This window comes from Dreissena polymorpha, chromosome 13 (assembly GCF_020536995.1).
Source record: "Dreissena polymorpha isolate Duluth1 chromosome 13, UMN_Dpol_1.0, whole genome shotgun sequence".
Classification (NCBI taxonomy): Eukaryota; Metazoa; Mollusca; class Bivalvia; order Myida; family Dreissenidae; genus Dreissena; species Dreissena polymorpha.
In genome coordinates this window covers 25,206,127-25,217,775 of record NC_068367.1, presented here as the reverse complement: position 1 = coordinate 25,217,775, position 11,649 = coordinate 25,206,127, and the positions used below count along the sequence as shown (strand labels likewise).

The following is an 11,649-nucleotide window of genomic DNA, read 5'->3' as shown; positions in this document are numbered from 1 at the left end:
CCTCTCTATTTATGTTAATTTCTCTGCATAATATAGGATAAAATATTCAACAACACCACATCTCAGTTTCTTGTCCAATTTAATGTCTAACATACTTATATTTTCAGTTATACAAATACGTTGTGATTGCTACATGATTGTGTCTTTCTCGATCCGTACGTCTCCAAGTCTAAACGCTAACTTTCTTGTTTCCCTCTAACATCTAGCCCGTGAAACTCAGTTATGAATCCCATTGGTCAGTGTTCTATACGTGCTTGTTCCTGATTGGCTGAATTTCAACCTACTGGAGAAGTCACTATTCAAGTATGCACACGTTAATGAGCGTTGTGGTACAAATAATAAATAATGCAAATACAGCCTAAGGCTTGTGTCAACAGCATTGTAACCCCTTTGTTGTTAAACACACACCAGATCCAAATATTTAATCTTTTGACCGTCATGCATACTCGCTACTGATATACTTGTCAATATTTCGTACATAAAAAAACCCCAAATATTTCACCCAATTTCTCATCATTATTTGACAACTAAAGGGCTGTGGGGTGGCTTTTTTATACTTGTTAAAGACCGAGCGATGTTCTTCATGTATTGAGATAATTAATTTAAGACATTAACTCTATAAAAAAAGTGATTTATGTTGATTACAGTGATGATTTATTGCCACTAGCAATCTATATATTCTATCCTATATTTATTTGAGGATGGTTATAAAAAATGTCAACTTTCAATCCTTAAAGAGTTTTGAAATGACAGTGAATACGTTTCTTAATCTAAAATTATTTTATTTTAGGAGGTCTGGTAAAAAGCAATCGCAATCTAAAGGGAAGATTTTCTCACATTTAAATGAACACATTCCTAAATCCTATGTTAGTAATTTATATACTTCTATAGGTTTTGATTCCTATTCATTAAAACATAACGTCATTTGACATGGACGTCTAAAGTTGGATACCCATATAATTTGGATAATGATTACATTTTTTTTTCGGTCATGAATTGTAAATTTCTCCATAATTTATGATAGAAGACTATTTATGAAATATTAATACCCATAGCATCGAGTCACTTGTGTATTGTTCACCATGGGCTTAGGGTACTTGTTGCACTCATATTGAACGAATAGTATTGTTGTTATTGGTTTCGAACAAAATTAGAAGTTCTTGTTTTTGCAATAAGGCATTTATGCCAGTTTACTGTATGTCTGTGCTAATTATTAAATTTGGATAATTACAAATAAACCAGCGTTGTTGATGAGTAAATCTTACATGACTTACACAGATGGTTCTAAAGACAAAATAGTAAATTGTTTTCCGATTATGGTGGATTATAAGCTAATTTTTTTTCTATTCTCTTGCGCATTCCTGAACTCCAAATAACTCAATAAACATATTTAAATAGAACATTATTTTTATAAATACTGATTTCAATCGCTATATATGATAGAAATCACTAGTGTTGTAGATAAATCGTACGTCTGCTTTTAGGGCAAACCAGTTAATGCATGGGATGATTATCGAAAGATTCCATAGCCTGCAACAGCTCTGAGGGGAATATGGCGAGGAAATTTTGAATAGCTTTAAAGAAAAAATCTACTGTCTCTTTACAGTATTTTTTAAAGTCCCAACACAATATTAAAATCTTACAATTCACAATGATTTTTGTATTAAATGATTTTAAATGACCGTACTCCCGCTATAAAAGATTCGTGTGTTGTGCTATTTCACGATCATGAACACTAGTGGAGTAAGTATTGCTCTCTGGTGATCGGGAAAGCTAGTGAAATAAATATAGTCTAGATGCGATTTTGAACATTTGTGAATTAAACAATAACGACCTCAATTTAGAATTTAAAGTTATTCTAAGCCCAGGCCATGGGCACAGCGAATAAACGACATCTTAAAAAGTATGTGATTAAAATGGTCGACAATAGTGTCCTAATAATGCAACAGTACAGAAAGAAATTATGAATGGACGGCTATTTTTCTTTTTACCTTTCACAACCAATTCTTATTAAGATGTCAATGATTACAGTACGAAATAATTCAACAACTGATCGAAACGAATGATGCACTTTTTACAATGAAATTGTCTGAATCACGTACATTTTTTTCAATATCCATTCAGGTGATATTTGACTTAACATGAAGTAGCATTGTTGAATTTAGTTGAATTGTTATATTTCCTTAATACGAACTACTAATACGAGTAATACGAACTTAATCCGGATTTAAAAATTTATTTTAATTTTGCCGTTAAAGTTATAAAACGTGAACAGCCTCGTAATAAAAAATGTCAATAGGACTAAATGAAATAACGCGAAGGAAATTACCTAGTTAAGGGGTTGAATCTTTGATAACGCATGGGAAAGTACCTAGAATTGGAACTGAAACTGTGATAGCACGAGGGAAATTATCAAGTTTTGAAAGTGAACCTGTGATAACGCGAGGCAAATTATCTACGTTTGTAAGTGAACATGTGATAACGCGAGGGAAATTATCTACGTTTGGAAGTGAACCTGTGATAACGCGAGGCAAATTATCTACGCTCGGAAGTGAACCTGTGATAACGCGAGGCAAATTATCTAGTTTTGGGACGGAATCTGTGATTACGCGATGGAAAGTACATAGTTTTGGACATGAACCTGTGATAACGCGAGGAAAATTACCTTGTTGTGGATATGACCCCGTGATAACGCGAGGGAAAATAGCTAGTTTGGAAGCGAACCTGTGATCACGTGAGGGAAATTACCTAGTTTTGGAAGTGAACCTCTGATAACGCAAGGTAAATTACCAATCCCTGAGACTGAACCTGTGAAAACGCGAGGAAAAGTATCTTGTTTTGGAAGAGAACCTGTGGTAACGCGATTGACAGTACCTAGCGTTAAGACTGAACCTGCGTTAACGAGGAAAATTACCTAGATTTGGAAGTGAACCTGTGATAACGCGATTAAAATTACCTGAACCTGAGGGAACGCGAGGGAAATTACCTAGTTTTGGAAGTAAACCCGTGATAACGCGAGCGAAATTACCTAGTTTTGGGACTGAACCTGTGATAATGCGAGGGAAATTACCTTGTTTTGGAAGAGAACCTGTGATAACGCGATTGACATTACCTAGCGTTGGGACAGAACCTGTGGTAACGCGAGGGAAATTGCCTTGTTTTGGAACTGAACCTGAGATAACGCGAGGGAAAGTGATTTTTATATACAAAGTTACCTTAGATTAAGCAAGAACAATTCCGAGTTTCTGTGATAAAATTGCATTGCGCCGGAAACAAAAACACATCTTCTCTTTATAATAAATGTATTTTGTAAGTTTAATCAAATCATATTAAAATAAATCTCGGACGTTTTCCATACTTAAAGTATGAGAGTAAGGTTATTCGTTGTTAAGGACAAGTATACATGCATTTTCTAGATTATCGCATTCTGAGTCAAAATGTATTGCAATAAACAGAAGTCTGTATTTGCATTAACCATGAAACTTGATCAGCATACACATGTTTGGAACATAATCATAATAATCATATTATCATCATCATAATTATAAAAATAATCATCATTATAATCATCATGTTTATTGTTACGGCATCATCATCAGCATGAGCAACAGTAGCAGTAGCCGCTGAATGCATATCGTTATTGTTGTAGCAAATCGTTATTGTTGTAATAACATGTGCACGATCATCATCATCATCATCATCATCATCATCATCATCATCATCATCATCATCATCATCATCATCATCATCATCATCATCATCATCATCATCATCATCATCATTATCATCATCATCATCATTAACGATTGACATCCTCCTCCTGTTCAGTATCATAATGTTCATCGTATTCAGAAACAAATACAACATTTTAAACAACACAGCTGCAACAACGACATCATCAGGTTATCATAACTATTAGAGCTACATCACCAATAAGAAATAACATTTCATACCAACACGTGAATCCCTTAGAGATGCACTTTATCAAGTAACAAATTGTTAATGAAAATTCAATACTCGTGCCTTTTTTTTTAAATATGCAAGCAATTTAGTTCATAGGTTATTAAAATGTCATCCGTTAATATAGAATACACATACACATATTGAGAGAAAACCGACATTTTCCCGCAATACGTCACTCAGTCAAGACTGTTTACACTTTTTACCTGAAGACACATTGATATGCATCGATGAGTGCACGGTTACCAGACTTGCAGACCGGAGGTTACCATAAAGGCGGTCGGTTACCAATCAGGTTGGTGATTGCTAGCGAGCGTGAGCTTAACACGCACTCGGAAGGTTACCACAAAGGCAGCGGGTAACAATGCAGGTTGGCAATTACCAACACGTGTGAGGTTATCGACATACATACATGCATGCATGCATGCGTGATGGTTACCAATCAGGTTGGTGGTTGCTAGCGAGCGTAAGGTTAACACGCACTCGGAAGGTTACCACAAAGGCAGCGGGTAACAATGCAGGTTGGCAATTACCAACACGTGTGAGGTTACCGACATACTCACATACGCTCGCACGCACGCACACGCACGCACGCACGCACGCACGCACGCACGCACGCACGCACGCACGCACGCACGCACACACACACACACACACACACACACACACACACACATACTTGTAAAACCTTCCAACCGGGGAAATGTGTTCTAAACCTACCAACCGGGGACCACCATTTCCACATATTCTAGAAAGCTGAAAGTGATAAAGAACAGAAAAGTTTCGAACCTAAAGTACGATTTCGACATAAAAATTATGATAAATAGGGTAATAAATCAAAGAAAATTTTACATGCACACCGGGGAATAATGTGCGTACCAAATGAGGAACTGCGATGTGTGCCAACTGGGGAACGGTGTATACCAACAGGGGTACTAAGTGCGTACCAACTGTGGAACTTCAATGTGTACCAACAGGGGAATGGTGTATACCAACAGGGGAACTTAGTGCGTTCCAACTGTGGCACTTCAATGTGTTCCAACTGGGGAACGGTGTATACCAACAGGGGAACTATGTGCGTACCAACCGTGGAACTTTAATGTGTGCCAACAGGGGAATTGTGTTAACCAAGAGAGGAACTTAAGCGCGCTATCACCGTGGAACTTCAATAATGTCCAACGGAGAATTTGCGTTTACCAACAGGGGTAATTGTGTGTAATCATGGTACCGTTGTTAATAGGACGATGGCGTGCACGTTCATGGATAATATTTAAGTTAGTACAAAAATTGAAAAGAATATGTATGAAACAATATTTAAATTAAATATGTTTATCATATGACCTTATATAAGTTATACAAAAATGCCTTATTTGATTGACTCAAATATTATTCACATCAAAATAAACATAAGAGACATAACGCATATCAAACAATACATTTATGACTTCATTAGCTATAAGCCGACTACAAGCATGCAGGTGCTGCTTTATACCATAACAATCATGGTGCAATTAATCAACAAATGAATACAATTCGTTCTTAAAACTAAAAAATAATGTTATTTTTTTTCAGGCCACGCTATTTGTCAAACCGAATGAAGGAGAGGGGGAGGCGGCTTATTTGTTTAATTCCTTTTTTTCCATCAGAAAAAAGCATTCACGATTTTCACGTACTATGAAGTTTTTTATCCTAAAAGTAGAACTGCCCATATGCATGTAGATTGAGTAGTGTAAATTTACATTGTCCTTACTCTGACATTATAAAATAACTCATGCATTTAATCCCCTGAAACAGGTAAACAACAGAAAATTCATTCACACGCATGGCAACTTCCACTTCACTTAAATTGTCTTAAATACATTTATTGCATTTTCAAAAATAATAAAATCTGTAACTTTAAACAATCATCAACGTTTCACAACGAATGTGGCGAGGCCTGAGAAACTAAATAGTTTAGTAAACTAGCAAAACGACTTGATAACAATTCATTTTGATGCGCCAGTGACTTAGTCTACGGCGGTAGGTCAATATTAATAATGATCAGTATTTATTGTTATAACATATGTATTCCAATTCTACAACTGTGATACCATTACACATGTGCTGTATTAAAAATACAATATGTATGCACTTGTTTGAGTAGAGAGTGCAAAAACGGGTTAACGTTAATAATGAACTTATATTTAATTCTACCTGTCGAAATAACAGATTATATTTTAAGGAAAATAGTCACTGGCAATCGCTTTGTTTTCCCTTGCAAACTAAACACCTTTTATTAAGATTTGAATTCACGTATTTTGTTCAAACTACCTTTATGTAAACCAACTTATGTACCTAATTTTTGCATAAAATATAATAGAAAGAGTGTATTTTAAGCACTGAAAAGTTATGCCGATGTGTCATACATATATTATTTGTTCAAAACAACATAAAAGTTATAATTAATGTTGTCATACACGTATAATCACCGCTGACTTTGACAGCATTATCAATATATAAAAACACTAATAATTAAATACGAACCAAAGCAAACACTTATCAAACACGTAGTTTAATATTAATTTAAATCACTTACATTATAGTATATATACTTACTGGGAGTGCACATGTGGATCAATTGTTAGACCCTTGTTGGTGCCAACTTAAAAATAATATGTACCAACAGGAAAATTATAACAGTGTGACTCAATTCTGAATATACAGCACCAAATCGAACAAGATCAAAATCGCATACATGTCAAAACACTTAATTACATTGCAGATGGCAGATAACATGGTTAACATAATGATAAATCACTTAAAACAACCGACATTATAGCATCATATCGCAAAGTGTATAAACATGATTAATTATTAGCTTTGTGCATGCATTTACATATCACATGTAAATATATGTTTCAAATATGTTTTGTTCTAGGTAATCTACAGCTTGTTCAAGTGTGTGTATATGAAGAGTATTCGAAAAAACAAGTAAATAGCTTGTGTTAGAATGCATAAAAGAGGTCAGTCGCAAACGCGATAAATTGTTTTAACAATATCTTAGTCTGGGAAATGGGTATGTTAATTGATCTTTAACCATAAATGAGACAAAAACATAACTAAATCTGGCATCTTAGTAATTTTCATCGTCGTTGAATTATAAACTTCAATTAAAACATGGGAAAAAATGCATAACTCCTCGCGAATTTTTGTAGATCAAGCAATTTTGATATGAAAAACATATAAACATACCAATTATATACACAAAGCAAATATGTGAATTGATAGCTAATGTGAATATCTACACGCAAAACAAATGCACAAAAATCTGTGTAGGAAATTATTGTAATATTTAACAACTACTTCATCAATTCTAGTGCGATATTTACGCAATAATTTACATGTTGGTAAATTTTTACTTTAAGATAACTATTAAGTACTCAACTGCAAGTCAGACACCTGTCATTCACAACAAATTTTGTAAAATTGACAAAATATTCATTTGTATTCTTCATATTGTAGCAGTAGTTTAGCAGTAGTTTTTTTATGTTTATCTTATTACATCTGAAAGTGTGCGTTTGTTATGCTTAAACAAAATGTTTGCTTCCATTTATCCGACTGATTTTTTTGTGCCTTCTCTGAACGTTTAGCATTCTAGATTAATTTGTTATCATGTTTGCTATAATCATTCATATTCACCAAGTTTAGGGTAAAAAATAACTTGTATAGTGAGTAACTCGTAGAAACTCGTAATAAAAAGTACAAAGAAACACTCTTTGGCCGAACTATATACCAATCCTAATTTTTTCGCGATATGATTATGAACAAATATTGTTTTTGACTGAACCGTATTAATAAAACATTCAAATACAATAAGCACACATATATCGTTTTCGAAAAGAGTATATAGAACAAGAAAACACAAAAAAATGTGGCAACTTCATCCTTTTACGTATTCTCCAAAACGTGCATTATATGTGTAATATTTTTTTAAGTTAAAAGTCCCCGTCGCTTTTTTGTTTCAATTAATTTTCTGCAAAAGTCTTTGACATTTTTCCAACTTCTGTTGTGAAGGTCATTCTCACTTTCAATACATGCAATTATTTCTTTTTCCCCTGGTAATTTACCCATTATCAAAAAACGATCAAAGTGTCTGTGAACAGCTCCTTTTTCGTTTTCACTCCATTGCTTTTTGGCTGCTTGTTTTGTTCTCCTGGTATTTAAAGTACCCTTTTCTGTACATGGATAATAAAACACCATATGACGTCGCTAACTGCCATGTGTAAGATATTCATTTTAAATATATATACTAAAGTACAATTTTTCATACCAAAATTACGACAAAAGCGTCCAGGTACTTACGGCACCTGATAATGACATAGTTGTCACACGACAAATTTGGAAACATTGTTTTGCCTAATGAATCAAACAATTACTTTTTTAAAGATTGGCTAAATACACCGACGTAGCATGTCATAACATATACCAGGTTGTTCCAAACATGTTATCAAAGTTCGAAAAAGTATACAATGAATATTTTTTACAGATACTAATAAGACAAAATGTATGCACGGTTAAATGAACGGTATTGTACTTCTCTGGACAAATGTGTTGAAAGAAAAAAGAACTGGTGAACGGACTGTGGTTCACGGTAAATCCTGTATGTATTGTGCGGTGGTGGGTATAAAATGAACTATCTTTTCTTACCCATGTCAGAATGTATCGTATAGCAAAATATCGAGTAGACGCTATTGTTTTTTTGTCGTTAAGATAAAATATCAACCAATGTCCATATGTAACACGCAAGTTAAATTTCCTAATGTCTCAGAGTTTCATACACAGTAATTGGCATCGTATAAGTCTTATACTGAAAATTAAAATTAATGATATTAAACTTCTTGGATAAGCGATAATTAACGTTTTTGTGATTATGATGAAGTCGATGTCTATAGACTACAGTGGTTAATACACATGCTCACCAGTTTCATTGACAGGTGTAAATTCTGAATTCTTTGTGTATATGAAGATTTTGAAAGCCAAGTAGTTCATAGTCACTACAACTGGTAAACAATATTTTATTCTTTAAAATTCGCATAACGTGTGCTTTAACATGTTAATATAATGATCATCGACCAACGTGTTATGTTAAGCCCAAATACCAATTAGCATCAACCGGAATAAATATTGGCACAATATAATTTAAAGCAAAATTACGCCCATTTCACTGAAGACTAAACCAAACCAGAAAATATGCCTTAGTAGCTTCGACATAGTGAAATATTACAAACCGTCTCATCAACTTCTTCCGTGTGTACGGATGTTGTTTTTCCTGGTTCCTGGCTGTCCGTAGATCTAGAAGTCTTTGTGTTGCCTATTCAAAACAACAATAAAAAATGGTATAACACATAATTTAGTCAGAGTTAAAAAGTTCGTTATTCGTGAAACCATTTAGTACAACACATTGGCATTAATTCCTTGTACAACAATTACAATAATTTCATGATGTTCATAATATGTATTTAGGCATGTGTAGTAATAACAAAATCACTGTGAAACATACCCTTTTTTGTTCCGTACATTTCTGAAAATGCAAAAAACAAATACACATTATCAGACAGAACGCATTTCAAGTAGAGCTTGACGACGTTCAATGATAAACCATTTTAATTCACGGCTTTAAGGTATTTAACCAGAAAATACGCCTTAGTAAGGCAAATTTACGCCCATTTCACTGAAGACAAAACCAACCAGAAAATACGCCTTAGTAGCTTCGACCTTGCGAAATATTACAAACCGTCTCATTGACTTCTTCCGTGTGTATGGATGTTGTTTGTCCTGGTTCCTGGCTGTCCGTAGATCTAGTAGTCATTGTGTTGCCTATTCAAAACAACAATAAAAATTGGTATTGCACATAATCTAGTCAGTGTTAGAAAGTTCGTTAGTTATGAAACCATAAAGTACAACGCATTTGTATTAATGCATGTGTAGTAATAACAAATCACTGTGAAACATACCCATTTTTCGCTCCGTGCATTTCTGACAATTCAAATAACAAATACACATTATCAGACAGACCGCATTAAAGTAGAGCTTGACGACGTTCAATGATTAAACATTTTAATTCACGGCAAAAAGATATTTGAATATCTGTATTTAAAATGAATAACTCATGAATGAACATGAATGTAATCATAAAACCGATTGGCTATATTTATAAAAATAATAATTCAAAAGACATTTAAAGCTAATATAAAATGTGATAAATATCAGTGATAAATCCATCACAGATGACATCTTTACAATAGAATGTACCTTTCTCCATGGAAGTGTTGGTACTCCATAATCATATCGGAGTTCCTCGCCAATTGCAATGTCTCTGTCGGCGAAAGTGCATAGATGGGGAGTTTGGTTGACTTCAACTATTTTCATTACACATTTTTTTTTGCGTCTCCATTTTCGGCATCATTTATCATTCGACCCTTATGAAATATATCGTTTGCAGCGTCAATGCTGAATAAGACATTTAAATACACACTTCTGGTGCTTTAAACTAAAATAACGCGCATGCCATATTTAATTATTATGGTGAAAAAACTAAAGATAATTCTTCTTCTAATGGCGTGATTTAAACGTTAGATGTGCAAAGTAAAGATATATGCAGTTACCAGCAAGATTTGTCTCTGTATTTAAAAAAGTAAATGAAACTGCCTTGACCCTCCTTTTCATACTCCTTTTCTAATTGCCGTGCATGTTTTACTCGTGTTATCAGATCCCCTTTGTATTCGAGAAGAAAGTCTCCTTTTTAAAAGGCTTAGTGGCAAAGACTCCTTCGCCTGAAATATTTATATTTGTAGACATTTTATATTAATAATCATTTTGGTCATATATAGATATAGGCGCCAATAGTGTTTTATTCATAAATAATCAATAAATCTTTATGCTACTTCCATACTTCTGCCCAGTATTAAGTAATCCAATAGTCCATGTTTGTTTTCTTCTTTTTAATGGAAAGGGGCTACGATGTTCTTTTATAATTTCTAAACGACTTTAAACATAACCATAAACAAAAATATTTGTACCTATGACATCATTGACATTGACGTAATTCTGGCAGTACGTTCTTGCGAGATCAAGGGGACTTGGACCCTTTTGGCTACTAAATGTTAAAATGGAAATTTCGATGAGAAAAACAACAAGAGCTGTCAGAAGACAGCGCGCTCGACTATTCAAGTGCTTGACAGTATAAAGTAAGCCACCATGGGGAAATTGTTCATATTCAATAAGGTCAAGGTACTATAGTCATATTCTAACTGGAAGAGGACCATAATTGAAACATATTGATCCTATGTCAATTTTATGTAACTTGTGAATATGTTACTATGTCGTAATAAATAAGTTTAAACCAAACATATTGATCGCTTATATTTTAAAGAAGTGGTACATTATAGACGATTCTGAGTTCATGTTTCCACAAAACATATGTATTGAACATTTGTAAAGACATAAAACAAACTAATAAGATTGTATTTCAAGTTTGATAGCAATAGCTTGGGTGGGATGGTTGGACGGTCTTAAGAAAAAAAAAATGTTTTTTTTAACATGTTAAAAAAAAATAAGAAAAACAAAAACATTTTGTTTTTTGGGGGGGGGGGGGATTTCTAGGGTGGGGCGTGTGGGATGGTTTGGGTGAAGTCCATTGTGGTGTATCAG

The 11,649-nt window shown here is 33.9% G+C and overlaps 1 long non-coding RNA gene across 1 annotated transcript; it reads right to left on the bottom strand.

Annotated features, from left to right (window-relative positions):
- Positions 1–9,498: 9,498 nt before the first annotated feature.
- LOC127856453 (uncharacterized) lies at positions 9,499–10,382 on the bottom strand. Its single transcript, XR_008038035.1, has 3 exons — positions 10,252–10,382; positions 9,734–9,816; positions 9,499–9,520 (listed from the first exon to the last, which is right to left on the bottom strand). It is a non-coding gene; the product is annotated as an uncharacterized LOC127856453 (long non-coding RNA).
- Positions 10,383–11,649: the final 1,267 nt, after the last annotated feature.